This window comes from Spea bombifrons, chromosome 2, assembly GCF_027358695.1.
Source record: "Spea bombifrons isolate aSpeBom1 chromosome 2, aSpeBom1.2.pri, whole genome shotgun sequence".
Taxonomy (NCBI): domain Eukaryota; kingdom Metazoa; phylum Chordata; class Amphibia; order Anura; family Pelobatidae; genus Spea; species Spea bombifrons.
This window is the reverse complement of record NC_071088.1, coordinates 30,051,149-30,075,761: the sequence shown is the minus strand read 5'-3', so window position 1 is coordinate 30,075,761 and position 24,613 is coordinate 30,051,149. Positions and strand designations below refer to the sequence as shown.

Sequence of the window (24,613 nt, the reverse complement as noted above, 5' to 3'; positions counted from 1 at the left end):
GGAAATGCTATACAGAATGAATAGAATGGTTCAGTATCACTGATGCTTACATAACATGGTGCTTATAACTGGCACCTGGTGCATTGCATCATATTTAATGCTTTATATACTCATAGTTGCTGTACAGATTTACTTCTCTTCTCTTCCTGCACAATTGTTAGAAGTGGAAGTAAATGTTTCCTTGGTTTAAGGATAATCCCCATATTTGGATGGAACACTGTGAGCAACAAAGAAATTACTGCAGGATTATCCTGTTCAAATAATGTTCTCTCTCAATAGCTAGCGCAATTGTGACTTTGAAATTGCTTTAGAATTGATAATTCCCACTCAACAGGCTTTGTTATTTTACTTTACTCAAAACATTTGAATTAGACTGTATTCAATTGAATAACCCTTATTCTTTTTGGTTGCCACCAAAATATGAATAGCACAACTATCCCATAATATACAATCATTTGTGAACAGGCCTCTGCTGCAGCATTGCACGTTAGGTTGGCTTTATTCTTGTGTTTAAGTAGGGCACACAGAACTGTAGACGATGATACTAACAGAGGTTAAGATGCAGATCAACTTGAGTCCCTTAACATTATGTCCCTTGGACATACATACTGTGGCATTGGCACATTAATTAGGCAAATCATACATGGGTGGTAGCCTCTGTAAGGGAGAAGGTGGACATAGGCAGGTAACATCAACTAAGTGTTCTAGTTCTGCAACCTTTTGTTACACATTTCTACGTGCGTAAAATAAAATAGTCCCTACATTGATTGGCATACATTGAGCAAAAGCCCTAGATAGATTTAATACAATAATTTAGTTATACTGAAAGCTGTGAAGGTATCTCTAATCCTTTTAAGTACTTTTTTGAAAACATATACTATGCTAATGCTGATTAAAATGGTGTTGAAGTGAATTTTAAAGTTCTACTTGAAAAAAACCAAAACTATAAATAACTATAAAAACTATAAATAATCACAATGTCAAGCAAATGGCCAATTGTGATAATAGTTTTTTCCATTACTTGTCTTGACACACTTTTTAAGGAAATTCCTACAAATAAGGCACTAAAACAGAGTTCTTTGACTACTAATATTACTAACAATTCATCGAAATATATCTATTAAAGAAACCAGCACATCCTAAACTACAATCAAATGTCATTTTTAAATGATGTTCCTTTACTTTGTACAAAGCTGCTCTTCCAACAATCCCTTCATTCATTTTAGATTGTAAAATGCAAAAAGCATAACTTTACCATCACTTTTGTCGCTAGCTAATTCTTTATGACTCACAATACTCAATTCCCCTTTAATATTTAATAAATAATACCATCAAAACATATTGGATGTATACAATCTATAGTTTTCTTGGAAATACCAATTATTAATAATAATATATGATAAATACAAAACCTCTAAACTTAAAACTAGTATTACATTAAGAATGAATGATTTTAGAATAGTATTTCAATTTTCACCCACAACAAGTATACTATTTGGAAGAACTGGTTTTATAAATAAACCAAGCAAGTAGCTAAACTTTTATTAAGTTGTCTAAGAAAAGTGGCACCTCATCTTCACGAACAGTGTTACCAAATGTCAGAAAGAGGTGTGATTTGGTGACTAAGAAGGCTGTACAGAGGGAATTTTTAGCAAGCGGATGATGTGACTTTTATGACCTTACAGCTAATGCTAACAAGACCATAATGCAGTAGAGTCAAGGTCACACAGGTTAATTCAACTTGAAGCTCGGACCACATTACAGCCCATCTTTTCCACAATGCCATATCTATTGTACATTTAACGTATACAGGAAGATAAAACAGAGCTGACAAATTACTATGTGATTAAAAGCTGCTTTGTCGTTGACTCGCAGATAGTTAGGTAATGGCACAAATGTTTAGCAATGTCTAAATATAATGCATGGGCTAATTCCATTATTATCTGGTATTGTGACTAATAATATTATATATTTTTATTTTTTTTACATTTTTCTATATGGTTTTACTTTGAAGTTTTGCGGGATCTAAAACTGAACCTCGGTCTGAACTCATCGTTCATGCCAGTTTGGGAAGCATTATCTCTCTCTTTCCTTTACTTTCTTCTTTTATTTTTCACTAAGGCAAAAGTTGTCAGAATCAAACATTTGAACATCAGGTTAATCTACAGGGAAGCCAGGTGTGAAGCACCAACGCAGGACAGCTGCAAAGCAGCTAACTGTCAAAAAGGCTAACTTAACAGTAAAACAAGAAGCTCCCGGAATGGATTTGACTTTTCCAAACAACAGAGACAAACTAAATGTCATTGCTTAAGAAATCCTTTTTAAAAATACGGACAACATGCAAAATCCATTAAAGACATAAACATGATTTATCAAGGTCAAGAACGAAGAAAAGTTGATATATGTGGCACTTTAAGATGTTTGGACACATTGCAAGTATTTGGGAATTAGAATTTGCAATGTGACAAATGATATTTTTCACTCATGTAAATTGACGCATCTATTATTATGACAAGGCTTTTGGCATTCTGTAAGGGCAGTAGACTTTTTTGTTAATAACATTTATTTTATTTTTTTTCTCTAATGTACTATATTTCAATCACGAAAAAAATAGTACGTTAAAAGGAATCGGGCCTTTTTTTTTTTTACGAAAAAAATTAGTGTCATGCTCAGAGTATTAGGGATAATTAAACATATAGAATTTTACGTGTATATTCCAGACCATAAAAACGTGCTATAAAAACTATACTATACCAGAAGTCTTGCCAATGCCAACATATGGATTGTAGCATAAAAAAATAACCCCACGTCTACCACACTAAAATTCAACCCTCAATTAGGAGGTATGAATATTTATTTACTACTGTATTATATTTACAACGAATATAAAACTGTAATGTAATTAAGAAAGTCCTGAAGCTATAAGTGCAACGGAAGCATGACTAGGCATGTAAGCAGCTGCAACAATCTATAGAAAAGGAAAGCATATATCAGATGATGAACGTTGTAAGAGGAGCTGCAGGTGAAATGAAGTTAGAGAAAATGTAACAGTAGACCTGAAACAACGAATCGATAAAATCGATAATAATCGATAACGGGAATCGTTGTCGCCGATTTCCGTTATCGATTAATCGAGTGATCGATCCATCGTTGGAGCGCTCGGCTCCTTTCACTTACCTCCGCCAGCGTTCCCCCGTTTCTGCTGCAGAGCTCTGTGGTGTCCGTCTGCTTGAAGTTACGTAATGACGGATGTGACGCGCGTCAACGATGAAGATTTGAATAAAGTTTTGCGGTTGAACGTTGTAAGTGGAACGATTCGGTAGCGGAGGTACGTATGGAGAGAGAGAGAGAGAGAGAGAGAGAGAGAGAGAGAGAGAGAGAGAGAGAGAGAGAGAGAGAGAGAGAGAGAGAGAGAGAGAGAGAGAGAGAGAGAGAGAGACTGATGGGGCAGAGTGTGGGTGGGGGCAGGGCAGGATGTGGGTGCAGGGCATTTCATTAAATTATTATATATTGGTTTTTTTTATCCGATTAATCGATTAATCGAAAAAATAATCGGCCAACTAATCGATTATTAAAATAATCGTTAGTTGCAGCCCTATGTAACAGTAAAGAGTTATTGACCAGAGCAGGTTGTAAAACCTACCCAACCTCCCTTATTTTAATAATGTTGTCCTATTCTGTAGGTAGAAAGTGTAAAAGGTATTTATTAGCGCTGAGGAATGCATTTGTTACTTATGCACCTTTACATCCCATTGTCCTGGCACTACATATTACAAGAATTAACCCCCCAATCACTACCCCCAAACCCCTTACGTTAGAAAAATTATTACACACTATATAGTATTGTGTAAGGTATGGATGGTTATGTGCATGAATGTATCGAGTGAGTTTTGGGGGATTGTGGCCTTAAGGCTGAAGGGAAGTTAAGGATTCCACTACTCATGTTTTTTTTTTTATAACATATGTACTGTATACTGGTTGATAAATTATTAGCTGTGAAATCAAAACAAATTAATTTAGAACAGGGATGAAGAGACTTGAAAGAAAACATAAAAGTACTCACACTATTAACTATAACATACAGATGGTAATGAGCCCCTGCTGTGGCAATGACTTGCCTGAACATTTATAAGTTTTGTCTTTAATCTTACTAGACTTCCCGTGGTTTAGACTTAGAGTAAGTGCATGATGGACTGATTTTGAGACACACTTGCAAAATATATTTGAGCAGGTATCCTAACCAATCATTTTTTTGGATTTGTGCCTTCATAGTGGAATAGCTTATTTGAGAATATCTTGATTTTAGTAATTATGTCAGAAAATGCAGGTGGTCAGTCCTGCCAACTCTTGCTTCAGCACCTTGTTTCGATCTGTTATTATCTGGTGATTGACTTTGGTCTGTACTTAATTTATGCCTCTGGCTAATCCTTGTGTACCCCGTGAGTTGGCCTCATTGTGTATGACCTCGGATATCCTGAACCTGATGTGTCTGACAAAGACCTCAGTTGTATGTTTTAATCAGAGGGCCCTGCCAGTTCCCATCATAGTCTCTACATAGTCAGTAGAAGGCACCCAAAAAGAAGAATAAAGCCAAAGCAGATAGATGTCTTTAGTAAGCCACTCCTGTATATGCTGCCCCTGAGCAAGCACCTATTCCTGCGCAACTGACTTGACAAGTATTTATGGTGGGTGGAACCATAAGACACACCATGATCTTCATACCTGGGAACTCTCCGGGTTTGACCCGGAGATTGCCGGGTGAGCACTGCTTCTCTGGTTCTCCGGGTCAAGACCCGAATCCTCCGGATCGCGGGAGCGGGGCCTTGACACGTCCCGCTCCCCGCCCATTTTTTCTTTAAATTGGGGTTGTGCCCGCTGCCGTCAGCGGGACCCTCCCCGATGTCAACGGGAACTCCCATTAACGCCAGCGGGACCGCCTACTGACGTCAGTGGGACCTCCCACCAACATCACGGGACCAGCCGCTGAGGTCAGTATGCAGTCCTGGCTGCGTCCTGCAAGGGAAGGCTCCAGGTAGCCGGAGCCCAGAAGTTCCCAGGTATGATGACCTTACAATACAAGAGCACTATAATGATAATTTTCTTTTTTAACGTAAAGTATAAATAGTACTGCACTGCATAGTTTTTTTTTGTCTGTGTGCCTACCAGCATTTTTTTTTTATTATTAACATTGCTACCAGGATGATAATTGAAAACTTTTTATACATTACGGTGCCAGGTAACAAAGTTTTTAGCAAGTTTTTTTTTTCTCTTTTTAGAAGTTAGAAATTGTGCACATAGGAAAAAATTGTCTTTCCTATAATACCATGCCTTCCAGTTTGCAATTACACTTTTGCCCTTGGAATTTTCCAAAGAGCTGAAGCAGTAATGCTAGGAGCCTCCATTATTGGAAATCCTGACTGGCCTGCTAAAGGCTTAACAAGCTGGAACACAGACAGATAGCTTTCGCGTGGTACACTGAAAAATGCAGCACCTTTCCATATCTTGTATTAGCAGAGTCTAAAGGCCTGTACTGTTGGCTACGCAAGGCATTCCTTAGTGTTAGCGCAGTAGCTGTTTATCCGTGAAAGAATCTTTACAATGTCTCTGATATTGTTGCCTGTCCGTGATGACGCTCTGCTTTTCCAAATTAATTTCCAGGAAATGGCAGCAATTTACAGGCATTTGAACAAGCTCCATCAAAAGTGAATTCATAGCATCAGCAATGGCGTGAGGAAAGGTTCTGTCATATTGCAAACTCAAATTTTAACCCCTTTTTGCTAAGGTTTTTTGAACTCCCGCCAAAAGTTTTTATTTGCCATTTTTACCATTTGACCAACAATAACTCCCCATTTTTCATATTTAGTGTACCAACACAATTTATATATTTTTAAATCAACAGCTTTCTCTCTTTTGTAGCCATTCTGTTACATCCCAAGATGTGTGCTAGCCACCTTCTGAAACCAAGCACTAACTCGCAAACTCCTCGGTTCATTTTATTTATACATCCTATTCTGCATCCTTAAGCCACTTAGCCTTAATTACGGCTACAAAAGATCTACTACTTCCTCTTTTAACCCTTTCTTTTGTTTCAATTACCTATACTACTCCCTTAGATTGTACGCTCATGTATGGAACCCTCAAAAGCCCACCATTCCTGCCAGGAAGTACCGTAAGGCTAGATGGCATATAGCTTATGACAGAGTTCTCAACTCTTGATGTATCTGTATGTATTAACCCCTTTGTGACAATGACTGATTTTAATTTTTGTACCCTTCGTGTCAATGGCTTTTTTAACACTTTTGCGGTGCTCATGTTTAATTTGCTACTTTCTTATGTACTGAACCCACACAAGTTATATACTGGGTTTTTTTTCAGGAAGAAGGGCTTTTTTAGATGCTATTATTTTCATTGTGTCATTTTCACTATAAAAAAAGTATAAAATATGGTGAAAATCGAGAAAAAAAATACTTTTTCAGACTTTTTCATCTATGAAAGTTAATGAAAAAACTGCTAGATAGATTCTACCATTTGTCCTGAGTTTAGAAACACCCAATGTTTTTATGTTTCTTGCCTTTTTTTGCAAGTTATAGGGTAATAAGTAGCATTTTGCTATTTTAAAACCATTTTTTTTCAAAATATGGTAATCCTGCCCCATGTGCTCTTTTGGATGTCTTTGAAACCAGACAATGCAATTTATCCCCATCAGACGATACATTTTTGAAAACTAAACACTGCATGGTATTTCAAATTCTAGTATTTTAACGCTTTCCATGCACTAATTCTACCACCAGTCTTTGTCAAACTTTTTTTCCCACACATATTTTACTTCAGGTATGAATTTACAGCTCCTGGTATATGTCAGTGTCAAACAACATCCCAATATGTGTTCAGCAACATCTGCCGAGCACAGTGATACCACTCATGCATAGGTTTGTCAGGTTGTTTTGGGGGGGTGGTTAATAGGCCACATTTGGGGCGTGTGCAATTAACTTTTGGAATTTTGACATGTTGAAGATTCTGCCCTGTTTCAGCGACACCATTTAAACTTGGGAGATGATCGTTGATTGTCTCCTAAGCTTTTTTAAATCAGGCATCTGTCGCCATACAAAATATTGCGGATGTTGACGTCAGGAAGAATGGCCACATGGGGCCCCTCTTGGCAATTCCTGTATTGCTGAATGCCTCGACATTGAGGCATTACAGCAACACCATTTGGATGAAGAAAATGATCATAGATTACTTTCTACACTCTTTGTTTAAAGTCATGACGTGCCAGGCACGTCAGTTGTCACCAATGGGCTGTTTTTCCATGACAAAAAAAACATTTAGCTGTTTATGATTAAACATTTTTACACACCAAAATATAAGTGTTTTGATTATGTTAATACCCCATATATAAGATTTTCATATCTGAAAAAACAGTGCAAATATTGGTGCATATTGCCTCAGGGCCTTTGTTTCTTTCTGCCTTTTTTCATTTTAAAAGTTAGTATGCTGCGTTTGTAAGTGCAATAGCTAATAACGAACTTGTATACTCACATGGGTTTATATATTTCTGGAAAGCAGAGAGCCATTCGGCTATGAACATTTGGGCACATGGTCTTTTTGCCATCAATCTCTTTTTAAAGTTAGTTGAAGCATTGATTTTCTTTGCTTTTTATGTGTTGCTAAGAATTCTGGGCACAGGTTACAAGCAACTGTAGAGAGCCTGAGCTGCTCCACTATTTTCATAACCTGTGTTGCCCGTGGGCTCTGGAGTAATGTAAGGGCCTGTCAGACACTAGCGCAGAGGAGCCGACTTTACAGCAGGTTTGTATGTTACATGATTACCTCGGTGCAGAGCTGCCTCATCTTTCAGTGGCCATCTGCACCCAGGCAGAAAGAGTGAGATAACTTCAGGTCAGAGTGTACTCTGTTTGGCTGTTCAGCCTCCTTGTTCTTCCCTTGTTTCACTACCCTCCCATTCTTTCCCCTCCATGTTACCAGTGCTGTGAGATGACTGCAGCCTCCAGATAACAAAGTGTGCAATGGCTGATTACAGGTTCTTAAGTGAATGAATGAGTATTTGTGAATGGATATCTGTAAATGAATACTTGTGAATAAGTACCTGAGAAGATTGCACAGGCAGGCTGTTTGGGGCAAGCATGGTGCAAGGAGGCTGTTTAGGGCAAGCATGGCGCAGGGAGGCTGTTTAGGGCAAGTATGGCACAGGGAGGCTGTTTGGGGAAAAGCATGGCACAGGCAGATTGGGGCAAGTATGGCACAGGCAGGCTGTTTTAGGGCAAGTATGGCACATGGAAGCTGTTGGCAAAGATGGCAATGGTAGGCTGTTAAGGAAGACAGAAGGACAAGAATAGGCAAGAGAGAAAGCAGAGCAGAAGTGGTAGGCGAGATAGTAGGGAGACATGAAGAGACAGAGAGAAAGAGAGAGAGAGTGAGAGAGAGCGAGCATGAGAGAGTGTGTGAAAGAGTGATTGAAAAGGCATGAAAATTCAAAGCTCTCTGCTTCATTTTTGTTTGTTTAGAAGGGAGGTCCCTCCTCATTTTCAGTCAATTGAAATATGCCACTACATATATAGGTTTATCAACTGATCAGTGTATATTCCTTATGTGTACTTTAATTATGTTTTTTGTGGTTGTTGAGGTTGCATGGAGCAGAATACTGTCCCTTTAATGACCCCATGTTTATGTAGCTAATCTTTTTTAGCTAATCTTTTTTCCCCATGCACTAATGAACTCTTACTGAAATTCCAATTCTAAAGCATAATTTTATCCATAAAAATTAAAATTATTTCCGTAACACATGTGGACATTAGCCATTGGTGATCTAATGCGTATTGTTATATCTCATCCTTTATAATAACCTATAATACTGGGCTTACATAAACATTTACTGTTCTCTAGACTGCAATTGAGCATTGGCATTTCATGCTTGCTGTTAATTCCTATTTTTTTTCTCCCCCTGACCTGGACCATTTTCAATTGTTGTATGCTTTTAATTGTAAAATATAATTGAGTCTAGGAAATTCTATTCCCACTGAGACAGGTACAGTCTGAAAGTGCTCTAGCCAGAATGTGCAGTGAAAGCTGGTAGAGACGAGAATGGTTCATTTGTTGTTAAAATGGATACATTTAATATGGCACATGTTGGGAAGAATTAATTAACTGTAGCAGAATGGTTTTGCAGCTGCTTCTCTCTGCTGGAAGTCCTGCTATTAACTATCATACTTCTAAACACAATGATCATTTGAAAACCGCTAAAGTGAAATAAGAAAGGTGCAGTATATTTTATTCACTCCATATCTACACACACAACACTCTCCCGGTTTTGAGTAGTCTCCTTTTAGTTATTACCAAAATCTGTTTAAATACGGTAAATACTTAGCTAAATTATGCTTTTTTGGTTAAGTATTTTTATTTCTCATTAATATGTGGTGGTTGTTTTAAAACGTGGCACGATTTATGATTCAGTAATAATAACTTTCATAATGTTCTTCTAAAAGAGCGTTAGGATATTGGGAAAAGCCAAGTACTCTACCCCCTGCCAAAGATACTAACTGCCTTCAACTTGGTGGTCATAAAATATGAAACATCAATGCAGCCAGTGAATTGTGATGAACTCAGAGAAGATGCAATAGAATATATTAATGATAAACATACAGTGAAATTGTTAACATGCATACATCATTTCAGTATTAATATCCATATGTTGGAAATTAAACAGAAGATGCATCATTTTTATGGACAGTAAGTACATTACAGTGAATCATAGCTCGCAAGCCTTTGTATGCATCTGTCCTGAGCTACGGAGTATGAAATCAGATGAGTGACATATAATAAACACAATGTAACCAACGAGTCAAGGCCAACATTTACTATACTTTCCCTCAAGGAAGGAAAATAAAAAAGAGGCCGAATCTGGACAGAGATTTGAAGAGCTGTCAATTTAGAAAAAAAAAATGCTAGCAGCAGAGATATGATTTTGGCTGGAAGCAGAAATATGTAGGAAAATACTTTTTTCCCCTATTTTCAATATATTAAGTGAAAGTGGGACATAGGGTTCTCAAACCATTGTCAATCAACTGACGTTATTTGTCGTGAGGTTATGTATCAGAGATTCACAGGAAAAACTGTAACGGATACAAAAGGTCAATTGAAGTTCTGCTTCGGTAAGCAGAAATGTAAAATCTTTGTTCTCAAAGAATAAGTGATTACAATTTATTATTATGAATGTCGCATTGCAGCATCAGATCTTGTGTTAATTTTAAGCTCAGATGATATCCCACATTGCTATGGACTGGGTCAAACATTTTACTTAAGTAGGCTGGGCAACCTTTGTGTTAATGTGTTATTTTACCTACTCCTACCTAACCCATCTGGCTGTGCTTCACAGATGGAACATCTCACAGTCAGACAAGAAAGCATTAAGTATTAAGGTGATCTGAGCCAAAGATGAGTCTGCTAAAATACCTCAAGGATTTTGGTTCTTACATCGTTCTTGATTGAAGTCCGTAAGAATTTACATAATCTACTAGGCAACTCCAGCTCAATAAACCTAGCTTTGGGTCTGGCTCATCCTAAACTGTCGATGACATTGATTGATGACAGCTTGCCTCAACATTAAGTTATCCTCAAAGCAATTACTGGGGGTCTGAAAATTCTAAAAACAGATGAATCCCATATGATGACCAACATTTGCTAAAGAAAATTCTGATAATAAAAATGACTAATGTCTAAGTAATGAAAATCTAATCCCTGTGAAGACAAATAATAAAGTATTCTGTGAGTACAGAATATGTACTTATAATAAGCTTACCTGACACAGAAGAGACTGACCTGCAGCAGCTACCCTTCCCTTCCATGGTTCCATGGTCCGAGTACTCTTGTCACTGACTGGATGCTTGAAGCAGGAAAGTGCTTATATGGAAATCAACGGTAACACTATCCACACACGCTAACATGGGTCTGAACAGACCCTACCCCCCAGCTTTCCAAAGCCAGTGCTGGAGTGCATTATGTACAGGGAGATGTGTTCGACAAAACTTATATCTGGCATTTAGCTGGAGATATGGACCATGCAGCTAACATGCATTAAAGTGCACATGATGGCCGGAAAAACATGTTTATACCTTTACTGTTTTCAAGATGTTATTCAAGTAATTTGCTTTACTTAAACTATATAACAGTAACCGGTTTATTAATAATCACATCATAAGAAACATAAGAGGGTTCCACACACCAGCATTGATCTACAAGAGCTTCACAAATGATGCTTTAAATTACTTTCTCTAGAAGCAAAGGGTTCTTTTTAAAGCTATCGTGATCTCTCAGTTAACTTTCATTTACACATACTTAAATGTATTTCCATTTATACAAATCTAATGTACAGTAATTAAATTCGAAATGCATTCCAATCCACTGCCATAAAATTCTTAGCATTCAGTTTTAATACTATACAAGTACAGTTATTTTTATTACTAATGTTAACCATCATAATGGTTTTGCAGTGAATATTCCTTGGATCATATCAGACTTAATTTTACCAAGCGCAGTCATTGTTTTTTTTCCCCAATTACCTAAATGGACACTTTATCTATAACACCAATAAAATGTGTATTACGGTAATGTGATTTTATATTATTTTGTTTCTATTACATGAAACAGGACACCAAATGTGACCTGATCAAATAAGTATTTATATATGAGTAAGTTGCAGATCTTTGCTCTGTTCTGTATACTAGAAATAAATAACATATATGAATACAACATTTTGTGGGTGAGGAGCACTGCATGTTATTGGTTGATGGTGCAGAATCCAAAGCTTTGGGTTAGAGGCAATTTCAAAAACTTGAAGCCTAGTATATGCTTTTTTATATTTAGGATTTATTTCTGTTGTTAAAGATTAAAGATTAGAAATATATATATATATATATATATATATATATATATATATATATATATATATATATATATATATATATATATATATATATCCACATTAAGCTTTTACAGGGCAAATCTATGAGCATACTATCTGAATAGTGTTATGGAGGCCATGCACCTTAGTCATTACATTTATTTATAAAGCACCAGCAGATTCCGTACTACCTTAACAATCAGAGGAAGTAAAAATAATTTTAAATCACACACAATAACATACTGGTACAAAAGGAAAAGAGGGCCATGTACTTGCAAACTTACAATCTAGTACAGGCGAGGAGGATGTTAACCATGTTTGAGTGAGTGCAAGGAAGCTGAAGGGATGAGAGATAAAAAAGGACAGCATTCTAAAATGTCTTGCCAAAAGGCACATACCAAAGCATTTTGGACAATGCTATGTTTCCAACTCTGTGGGAACAGTTTGGGGAAGGCCATTTTCTATTGCAGCAGGACTGTGCCCCAGTGAACAAAGCAAGATCCATAAAGACTTGGTTGGAGGAGTTTGATGTAGAAGAAAGTGACTGGCCTGCACAGAGCCCTGACCTCAACCACATTGAAAATGGAGATTTTCTCTTCCAACATCAGTGCTGACCTGGATGCTCTACTGGATGAATGGGCAAAAATTAAGCAACACCGATATTAACTGCATGGACCTCGTGTGGCCCCTTCCCTCAGCGTCAAGATCCACCATACACTGTATGGTGACGGATGCCTGATTTTAAATCGTTGATCACCTCCTAAGCTTAAATGCCTCGCTGAAATGCCTCGATAGCAAGGTGTTCGGTGACACCGAAAACACACCCAAGGACACGCTGGGACCTCTCCGGAGAGCAGTCACAAGTGCCACTGCGAGGGATTTTGCACAAGTTCTCTAGAGCATCCCCCTGCAGGTTGAATACTGGTACTGCGTTCAGTGGAGTCCATCTTTCTAATCACAATGTGATTAGTAAAATATAAAAAATTTAAAAAAAGGGAAAAAAATTAAAGAGTAAAAAGATGAAAAATAAATAATTGGTTTCATTTTAACATAATTATGCAGTGATGTCACCATCAGGGGAACCATCCAGTTCCAGCAAAATGTAAAAAAGAAAAGTCCAAATGGGTTCCCAGATGGGTTCAAAGATGTCCCAAATAGGGCATAGGCACGGACTGACCAGATATAGAAAAATTTGACAAAAAGTGCACCTCCCAAATGTGGCATTTTTTCTCCCAAATAACCTGACAAACCCATGTATCACTGTACATGGGAGATGTTGCTTAATACATATTGAGGTGTTGTTTAACAGTGACATATACCAGGAGTGGTAAATTCATACCTGAAGTAAAATGTGTGCCTCCATTAGCACATGGAGGCAAATTTGGAAAAACATGGTTCTGAAATAGCAAAACGCTACTTGTACTTATTGCCAGATACATTTCTAAACTCAGGACAAATGGTACAATCTATTTAGCAGGTTTTTCATTAGCTTTTGTAGATAAGGAAATATTTTTCAAATAAAACTGCTTTTTCACATTTTCACCATATTTTATTATTTCTTATAGGAAATTAGATCATATGATCAACAAAAATGGTATCTAAAGAAGGTCCTTCTTGTTCTGAAAAAACAATATATAAATTGTATATAACATATAAACTAAATGGGAGAGGTGTAAATTACAGCTTTGCACAAGCACTGCAAAAGTGTTAAAACACTCTTGGTCACGAGGTGTACAAAAAGAAGAAAAAAGCCCAGTACTTAAGGGGTTAAATGTGTCTTTTTCTTTGTAGTTACAAAATCCAGTAAATAATTACAGATTTAGTAAAATTTTGTCCAATGTGTTTTAATCTTTGAGAAAGATACCATGTTTACAAAACATCCAGACTTGGAGTGACTAAATAAATAAATGTAAAAAACAAAGTTTGTAAGTAGTCCTAAAGCAACTTTACAAAATTACTTTATTCAGGTGGAAAGAAGTAGATGATTTATGTTAATTCTTTGTCCTGACTGGTTCTTTTTTCTTTTTTGTGCATTTGGATGAGTTTGCCTGAGGCAAAAGAAAGTCAGTTATTATGTTGCAGTTTATTGACAAAAAAAGTGCAACTCTCAAAAAAGACATTAATGTCCATTTAAAAGATATTTGTTCAGTTTATGCCTGGAGCACAATCTCCTGTAATTGTGACTGAACATTTACAAACTAATGTAAGTTATTATGTTTGTTAAAAGTGAAAAAGCTGAGTTATGGAGGTTTATTTGTGTTCTCTTGTATTTCTGAGCTTTTTTGGGGGGGAAATAAAGAATAGTTGATAAATAACCATATCAAGCTTTTGCTTTCATAAACTTCAACATACAGATTACCTATTTGTCCATCTAGGCCCTGGCCATTGGGAACATTGAGAAAATGCCCATGGGGTCGGTACCTGATGAAGTCTCCCATCTACCTTATTGTGGCACATGTTATTTAACTGCTGCTAGACTTAAAAGATTGATCTCCAGGCCATCATCTATCTACGACAAAAACCCTTAGAGTTAACTGAGAGAAGCTTTTTTTTTACTCACCTAAGTTCAAAAGAACTTGTATCTGTAGTAGAATTATTTTTACTGCTGATACTATCATACAACATGTCTGCCAGTTATTACATTGATTGCTGCTATTCCCATATTTGCATACTGTTGTTCTACAGTGTCATACATCTTTGTCCTCTTGGGTCTATTCACCAAACTGCAAATGCATGCATATTAGCAAAATGTGAGTTTGGAGCAGCACAAGTTAGACAAAGATGCAACTCACAAATTCACCAAAGCCAGCTTGCATAAAAAAAATCAAAATTGTAAAAAGCAACTCATAGATTCACATGAGAGTATACACCTTGCCCCACACAAACATATAAAAAAAATACAATTTAAAGATTATAAACTGAAGTCTCTAGGACCCCCTGTTAACCAAGACGACCAACTATGCTGTGAAGCAGAAGGTACTCAAATCCATCTGGTGATATGGTCTCCAAGTGTTCCCTCATCCCATTCTCAGGCGTATGGAGAAATTTATATATATATATATATATATATATATATATATATATATATATATATATATATATATATTTATATATATATATATATATATATATATATATATATATAAACTTGTAGGAGGCATAAACCCAATTTTGTGCCTCATTCTTACCCCGTATGCCATTTCCTGTGGGATGGGTGGTTAAAATAAAAGAATTCTCTTTTTGAAGCCTCTATGTACCCCCAACCACTAGGGTGAGGAGTTTAAAGAATAAACAGTGGAGAGGCATGTAACCCACCCTGTACCTTTCATCCATCCTCATCATGTGGGATGGCAGTAGAAAAAAGCATACAAAAATCACTAGGTAAGGTGGAGAAGGTCCATCCAAGCACCTTTTGATTGACACTCAAAGGCTGTAGAAGAAGCATTTTCCCACCCAGGGTTATATAATGTTGCCCTCACCTCCTCATCTTTAAGCTAGTGAAAGGCGCCATCAAAGAACTAAAATGTTAAAAAAAAAGATACTTGCTGGACAAAAAGTGTAGCACATAAATAAAAATATTTAATTCTGCACCCAAATGCATAGAAATGGATGCAGATTATCACTGGATGCTTCCTAAAAAAACAGAAACTGATGACCTCCTCCTGTTTTAGATAGAGAGTGTCACAGCAAGAGACTGGAAGTTGGCTTAAGGCAACAGTAAGTACATGGGAGTGTTTAGTGAACATATAAAAACCCTTTTATTGATCTCCAAAGAAGACATATTCATGGACTTAGTAACTAAGTAAAAATTCACTAAAGGCAATAAAAATAATAGTAACAATAAAGAGAAAGGTGAAGAAGTCAATAGTACTAATGTGTATGAAGTCAATAATACTAATGTCTATGTGTTATTTTGAGGCAATTGTGAAAAAGTAAAATCAGTTAGTTAAATTAAAAATGGCAAAAAAGTCACATTTCCCCCCAATATTTAAACAAGTGTTTATATTATTGTTTGGTATACTTGCCACCGCTGTCCATTTATAAAACACACACATATATATAAATATCTATATATGTTACAGAATAGACCAAAAAGACACAGCACAAAACAGCCTGTATAAGAATGTCCTTGTTTACAGAGCAAAAATAGTATTTTCATGTGTATTTTCCTGTAGCAAAAGAGCCATAATCGCAGGGTTATTTGCAAAGTCCCATCTCCTTATTGTTGCATTTTAAAATTCAGCTAACTAGTAGGTGTTATCATTTTGCATGGTTCATTTAACCTGTTATTAACTAAAATAGGAGAGACTGTTGGCAGCTCTCATAAAAAGCAACATTTATGGAAGAATACCAATTATCCATGTAGGGTTACTATGGAAACCCAGCAGATTGAATCTGAAACTATAGCTATGTACATTATAAACATGCAAATGTAAGGGTGCAGTCTATAGAAACATTTTGTAATAAAACACCATACACACTTTGGAAATCATATTAATGTTTTTTTGGAAACTCGTATGTTGTTTACAAGTTCCAGCTCATGCTCACTCTCTCACCCTCTCATTCTTGCTCACCCTCTCATGCTCTCTAAATGTTTCCTTACCTTCTCTGTTGACCACTTCTGCTTCCACTCTCATCTTCTATCCTCTCTCTTTCATCTTCTCTTTTTGTCTTCATCACCACAGACACAACCTGGTGCGAACTTCTGCCAAAATGGTGGCGCTTCCAGTGACATCCTCTCCCCTGATCCTCCAACTGGCCATTTTGGTGGAAGCACCACTTAGGGTGATTAGAGGATCGGGGGAGAACATCGCCGGAAGAACTGACATTTTGCCCTAAGCACTGCAATTTTGGCAGAAGTTCGCACTAGGTTATGCGGACGGAGATAGAAGAGAGAAGATGAACGAGAGAAGATGAAAAAAGAGAAGATGAAAGAGGGAAGAGAGAAGATGCAAAAGTAGTTGTCAGAGAATGTAGGGTAACATTTAGAGAGCATTATATACATATATGATGGGTAGATACCAATATGGGGATATATTGATGGATAAAGAGAGCGAGAGAGAGAGATAGATAGATAGATAGATAGATAGATAGATAGATAGATAGATAGATAGATAGATAATGTTGTATCAATTACTCAAAAAATTCTGTTTAGATTACAAACTATTTTGTTAATCACCCCATGTTTAAATTATACAGCACTGTAGAATATTTTATCATTTGATAAAGAATAATAATCTAGACCTTTAAAAATTTGCATGTACAGTTAGGGACATTAATAGAAACCACCCTCTGTAATAACCATTGTCACATAAAATTGTGCAGGGATGCGAGGGAATGTACCCTACAGTGTTAAAAATCTAAGAATCATAGCTACGTGTGAGTCATATCCTTATGCAGAAATGATTATTTTTCATGTCATTGGATAGATGACAATGAATCTTCCCAAATGAGTATTATAAGTTTACCCTGAAACGTTTATTAATAGAATATGGTGGGCAGAGGAAGGGAGGTCATTATCATTTTCTAAATGTCTCTTCTAATACACAGATATGCATTAATAAATAGATGAAATAATGTAAGAATATCCAGTAAAAGAAAATATTACTAACCCATGAATTATATTAATTATTTAATCTGTTCTAAACCTTGTAAGATTTCTCATATAGGTGCCATGGTTTGTGTTGTTACTTTGAAATGTATGTTCCCAGTTATTTTATGGTTGTTTCTCTAATATAATCACCAAGAGGCTGTTGAGTTTAATCCTTACAAATCATGGCACACTACAGCCAAGATTTGAAGGGATTTGTAGGGATTACTAACTATCCAGCGTCTTAATGATACTTATGACACATCTTAATTTAGTAAACAAGAAGGTCAAAGTTATACTTAACATTAGTAACGCATTATTGTAAGGCAGGAAGACCCTACCTTCACAGCAGGGGCTGCTTCTTCCTTTTCCTTAGAGGAAAATAAAACTAACAATTTCTTTTTGGGTTTCTATCTTTCCATATATTGCTTCCTTAGTTTAGAAAGAGAAACAATGTAAAAGATGTGTTCAAATATGGGGATTGTTCTGAATTTTTCATAGTTCAGACAATCTCATATCTCACAAGTGTCTCAGGTTTCGAGGGGCATTCAAATTTTGGGACAAGTAGCTGTCCTATGGTTCAGATTTTGGAGGCAACGGAGGTCATTGGCTGGTTGAGAAAGATCCTTTGATCTCATCTGACTGGACCAAGGAGCTGTAAAATCAGCCGAGCTCTGTGATGTTGCTGTTGCAGCACAGAGCAAAACTGCAGCTCCCACATGGCCACCGAGTGCCGCTCTACAGGTGAGAGCCACAAGGATGGCTGATACAGTAATGCAGAAGAGATAGAGATACATCTGGCCAGACTCATTTCCAGCATTGACCAAACCCCCCTCCCCAGCTCTCTTGTCATATGATGGACACCTGAAATCATATATCCCGTACTGTATAGTGTTACAGTTACCAGTAGATTGCCAAATTGGGAACTTCGGCATATGATTGCTTTGAGGGACTGAACATGTCCTGATGCCCTTAGGTAAGGGTTGTCTGATATGGCTTTTACCTTAGATAAGTACTTTTTTCATTTTCGAAAGTCCAGACCACTTTAATATGCATACTTCCTTAGTGTGGCTGCCAGGGACAATAAATGGTCCCTTTAAATAATTAAAGTCTTACCGTTAATGTGTTGCAGGTTGTTAAATTCAAGTTATACATTCGTATTACTGATTACTAAAACAAATACTCTAAACAAAAACAAGTGAATTAGCCAGTTATCTAAAGCATGGCACAATGTACAGTAACACTAGCCTGATGCTATTTTGTCATTTCCTAAAGCAAGACAAAATCCTCATTTATAATACCTCCCACATCTTTGTCAAAATTCCATGGGACCAATCTGGCAAGAAATAATGACTTGGAAGTAAAAGGTGAATATTTTTGCAAGGGTTTTGATTCTAGGCACAGTTTGAAACCCTTCCAGCAAGAGACAAAAAAAAGGCAATTTGATGAGTTACGATGCAGTCTGCAGTTCAATTAGTGACAGATTGGAGTTACTATCATGTGTGTTAACTCAGTATTCTGAAAATGGATTGGGACATTGCTTCATTATATGTTTCACTAAACATTATAAGTCATATGGAAATATGTGCTAAAAAAAGCTAAAAATGGTTGTCATTTTTTTTTTTTAGATACAGGCATCTTAATTAACGTCCTCTTGGGTTTTGACATATTACTTGTAGAGTTACAGTTTCATAATAGAAATATTGATTAGCAGATACATTAACAGAAGTTACATTTTAATATTAAAGGTGTGTTAAATGTTTGTGCTATAGCTTCTTTTTGAGGCTACACTTTAACTATGCCAGTACCATAGCATATATTTAATAATTATATGACCACCCCAACACTTCAGGTGCTGAAAACTGCATTGGGGGCATGGTAAGAGATATGTAAGGCACAGCTAGAGGTGGGGGCAGGACAGGACAGGACAGGACCATGAACTTACCTTACAACCTTGTGACACCTTGAGACCGAATGCCGGGATATAATGCCATATACTGGTGCACAGCTTTAATGTTCCACATGGAAGCTTTTGGATGTGCCTTATAAAAGCCTCAAGGAACTCACTATTACTTGTCCTCTGATGGTCATACATATGCTTGCCATAATATATGCTATCCTAGCATGTATTGATCCTGCCCTGGCTTGACCCTGACTATCATGTTCTCAGGCTTCCTGACCTGCTCTGGTATACAACTACCCCGAACTCTGTCTACCTGACCATAGCTCTAATATTGACTACTTTGAACTCCAGCTTTCTGACTGCGGCTTGTCTTGACTACCCTGCATGTGCACATCCCCAGTCTTGGAGATTCCAAGCTTTCTCTTGTGGGCACAGAGTCCAACCCTGCACCAGAGTCTGCTCTGATACGATGGGCATGACATTCATTAAGTCAATTAGGAATTCTGAAAGTTTGCGCCCCCTCCCTGGTCAAGATAGACACGCTTGCTATACATAAATGTTTATGTCATGTTATGGCCGCTCTTTGTATTTTACATACATTTTCAAAGTACCCAGCGGTTTTAGCAGGTGCAGACATCCTGTCCCATGAATCTACAGCCCTTGTGTGCTTGACACGAAAGTCTGATTGGATACTGATCTAGGCTGACATCTGTACTTTATGATCTTTCTCCTTTAGGCGATAAAGATAATTGCTGCCAATCAATTTGGGAGTGGAGGTAAGAGCTGTATATCTTATCTCCTCATCTGTGTTCCATGTAATGCATATCAAAGTCTTTCATGTTAATACTCTAGATATGCGAACTGAGTGATATATAGTTACACTGGGGGATAATATATACAAAGCATGGCAATTATAAGTGTTCATCCATCCATCTCCAACTCTAGACCTTGGATGCTCACTACTGTTTAAGTGGGTGTTATTTATATACTTTTATGTATATTATTATTATTATTATTTATGTGTATTATGTACAATATCAGACAAGTTTGCTGAAGTATATCATACTCTGTAATACACTAAACAACATAAAACAAGGAGTTATTAGTTGGAAATGTTACATGATACATATTTGCAGATAACTAGCTGGCTTTAATTAAATGTAACTGCCAACCTAGAAAATTTGAAATAGATAATATTGCATTGCAAAAGACAACTATTATAAAACAAGCACACATATCACAGCTGCCTATGACCACACAGATCTTGGGTGCCCCTATCTTAACATCTAAGGAGATGATATAGTGTTTAATAAGTGATTATTAAAGTAGTTAACTTTGTTAGAAATTGTCCTGGTAAATATGATTACTTGGGGTTTGAGAACAGATCTAAAACAATAAGGGTTATTTACTCATGGTCCCTTCCTACCTGAAGAGTCCCATAAGAACACAGTGTGAAATGTTATTCGGTGGAAAGGCATGGTAATTTGGTGTTCCACAAGTTTCTCATGAGCTGTACTCCTCATTTAAACAGCAACTTGTGGCCTTCGGTACTCAGTGACATTTAGCATGTGTTTCGTGAGTAGACCCAATAATGAATATTTTCTAGACAATTATATTTTGGTACCAAGGTATACCTTTTTGTCATTTGCTGATACATATGATTTTGATTATGTCAATTAGTCTCTAGCATGATTAATCAAATGCATTAGTTATCTTCCCAATGCATTATTTCTTTTTTTCCATCTGCATATATATAAGATGGATATAACCATATTAGCCCAAGAGATAATGTAGATTTGATTCAAAGTTGATACGTTCTACCGAGCCAACATAGAAAAATATATAAAGTTACATAAGATCTCTTCTTATGATGGATTCCATCCAGAGAACAGTGAATCATCTTGCAGTCTTTTGAAAACTCAAATCTATCTTACCATAAAATCCACACAAAAATATTTTTTAATCTTTATTGAAGGCATGGGAGTCTTAAAATGGTTAATTTAAATCATTCTGCTTAACAAAATTCTTTATATAACTGCCATCAGGGCCGGCCGAAGACTTAACGCCGTCTGGGGCGAAGTTTAAAACGCCGCCCCCCCCCACGACGCCGGGGGGGGCGCGAAGTTTAAAACGCCGCCCCCCCCACGACGCCGGGGGGGGCGCGAAGTTTAAAACGCCGCCCCCCCCGCCGACGCCGGGGGGGGTGAAGTTTAAAACGCCGCCCCCCCCCCACCGACGCCGGGGGGGGCATTTTAAACTTCGACGAGGCCATAATCTACGATCCCCCCCCCCGGTACTTACCTTTAAACAGTCCTGCGGCGAATCTCCCTGCTCTGCCACGGTGCCGGCTTGTAATGCTGAGCGCTGAAAATTGACGTCACTTCCGGCGCTCTGCATTACAAGCCGGCACCGGGACCGAACAGGGAGACTCGCCGCAGAGGAGAGAGAGAGAGGGGCGCCGAGCGGGTAAGCGAAAACCACTCGGTGCCCCCCTCTCTCTCTCTCTCCTCCGCTTCCAAAAAAAAAAAAAAAAAAAAGCGCTTGGGGCGGCAAAGTGCCGACCCCTTCTAAAGTGCCGCCTGGGGCAATTGCCCCAGTCTGCCCCATTATAGGGCCGGCCCTGACTGCCATAATATACAATAGCTGCAGAATGTCAACATTAAATGCTTGAAAATTATGTATTGCGCAAGAAAGCTGAATTTTGATGGCAGCAAAATTTGTCGATTTAGAAGAGTTAAAAACCAAAAAGTTAAAAAGTTATAGCAATTCTACAGTAACCGCCAGGATGTTTATTGGTGGTATTTTCATGATGACTGAATCCTTTAATGAATTTCCATCACATTCTCTTTCAGTAAAAGTGTTTTGGACAGGAATTGATACCGCACACAAAGCATGTTCCCTACTTAATGTTTTTTTGGCTGCCTTATTACTAGCCATTTGGTTGAATTTGCCATTCAGTCTAAATTTTGCAAGCCCCCCTATTTTACACTAAATACATAAAACAGTATATGAAGCACAACTGATATTGTACATGCCGTTCTAATCATGGAAGAATTATGCAAAGTTGTTCAAAATGAAGAATATAATTTACATGTACTAATGCTAATTAGTTTGATCCACTGTTCTACAAAAACAAAAGGGTTGCATATTAAAAACAGAAAGTATTAACTATTCAGCATTATACCATTTAAAAATTTAAAAAGAAACTTTTTTTTCGTGAATCGACATTATACGTTGGTATTTTTAATGAAGTATATGATTCATTTAGTGAGATGCCTTTATATAGTTTTATATAATATATCTGCATAACTTAGACCATATAAAATTGCTAGATTTGTTTACATTGGAATGGATGGGGGTGGGGCGTTATTTCCTCTTATCCCATGCAAACGCAATAGCTAAATGCTATTGTTTTAAATGGGTAAATAAAGGAAGCAATTTTGAGATTTTAGAGACGTGGCTAAGTTTATTAAACCAAATGGCTGACATGGTTATTCACCTCCTACTTTTACTTAATGCTACCTCCTTCCCTGATTGCTTCCACTTATGGTTAAGATAACCTGGTGCTGAACACGGCTGCTTTCAGTGACATCTGCCCAACAATGTACTTTCTATAGAAAATGTAGTCTATTATAACTTGAACAAACTTTGCTTAAATATCTCCCACATTCACAGAACACCGACCATTCTTTGACAAGCTTATTGTGCACTCCTTAAAGGTCCACAACTCAGCCCTTAAGTCCTGGCCAATGGGTTTGGGGGTAGTCATTACTACACTGGACCTTACAATCAGATTATTGTAGTCCATAATTTCCCCATAGAACTCCAAATACCCTTTGTATTATACCTGCATGTATATTTGAGTTTGGCATTTATTATGTGCATATCATCTTTGTAAGCATGATGGAGAATATGCCTATCCTTTGTAACTAAAGCACAATAAAACTTTACTCCAAAAGTCGTGAACTTGGTTATGTGTACCTGCATCTCCCAAAGGAGTGTTACTTCTATAATACGTGAATATTATTTAACATTGTGTGATTTCTACACTAAATGAATTTATTCTATAGGGATCATTTCAAAGCTCAAGTTATACCATAGATTGTCAACAATTTATTTTACAAACATTTCCTTCTACTTTTCAATGGTGAGATGAATGATCAAATGTTGCCCCTTGGAAAATCAGCTCCGTCTGATTTATCAAAAGAGTTTTGTCAAGCTAGGAAATTATGATAGGAAAAAAAACAGAATTGTATTTGAAGCTACATCAGAAATATATAAAATAGACATTACTTGAAAATATCATAGTCAGAGAGTACTATATCCATAATACAGTGTGATATAGTACTGCAACATCTTTTATCACAATTGTTTACAACACAATGTCGATAGTAAATAGGAAGCAAACAAACTGGTTGTCAATCCCACAAACCAAAACGTTAACATGTGTTTTAGTGTGTGAACATTTGTGTTTGGGTATGTTAATGTGTTTCTCTATGTATGTTAGCATCTCTCTCTGGTTATGTTAGTGAAAGTGTGTGTATGTTAGTGTGTATATGTGTGTCTTTGGGTATAGTAGTGCGTGTGTAGGGGTATGATTGTGTCTGTATGAGTATGTATGAGTATGTTGGTGTGTGAGCATGTGTCTTTGGGTATGTTTGTGTGTGTGGGTATGTTAGTGTGTGGACATGCGTCTTTGTCTAGGTAGGTTAGTGTGAGTGACTGGGTATGTTAGTGTGTTTGTATGTATGTCTGGGTATTTTAGGGAACGTGTATGTCTGGGTAATGTTTACACTTATTACAATTATCACAAAAAATATCGCTATACAATTTGTCAAGCTTTTTTTTTAAGATCACAACAGGCGTCCTGCGAAAAACATAATTGTTCTTCACACCGGAAATTAGAAATACTCAAAATGTAGGTTTCTCAGCTAGCACTGCATGAGTGATTCAAGCATACAGGTTTGTGGGGGTGATACAAATGAAAAAGTAGTGTATATATATTGTTATCCAAGGCAACAGCGTAAAAAAATGTCAGATCACCACACCAAATCACTCATTCTACCCGGTCATGTCACCTAGATTGAGTCTATGCTGAGATAGCTGGGCCGGCATGGTGCCCAGCCCTCTCTACTGGGGTTCTAGCACCTATGTGAGGTTGATACCAAAGGAGTCTGATGCAGTGAGTTGCATCTAGTTAAAC

General features: G+C 37.1%; 1 protein-coding gene across 1 annotated transcript in view; it reads right to left on the bottom strand.

Moving 5' to 3' along the window:
• The window catches only part of IL1RAPL1 (interleukin 1 receptor accessory protein like 1), a 541,156-nt gene that overhangs the window by 58,659 nt on the left and 457,884 nt on the right, over positions 1-24,613 (bottom strand). The window lies entirely within an intron of this gene.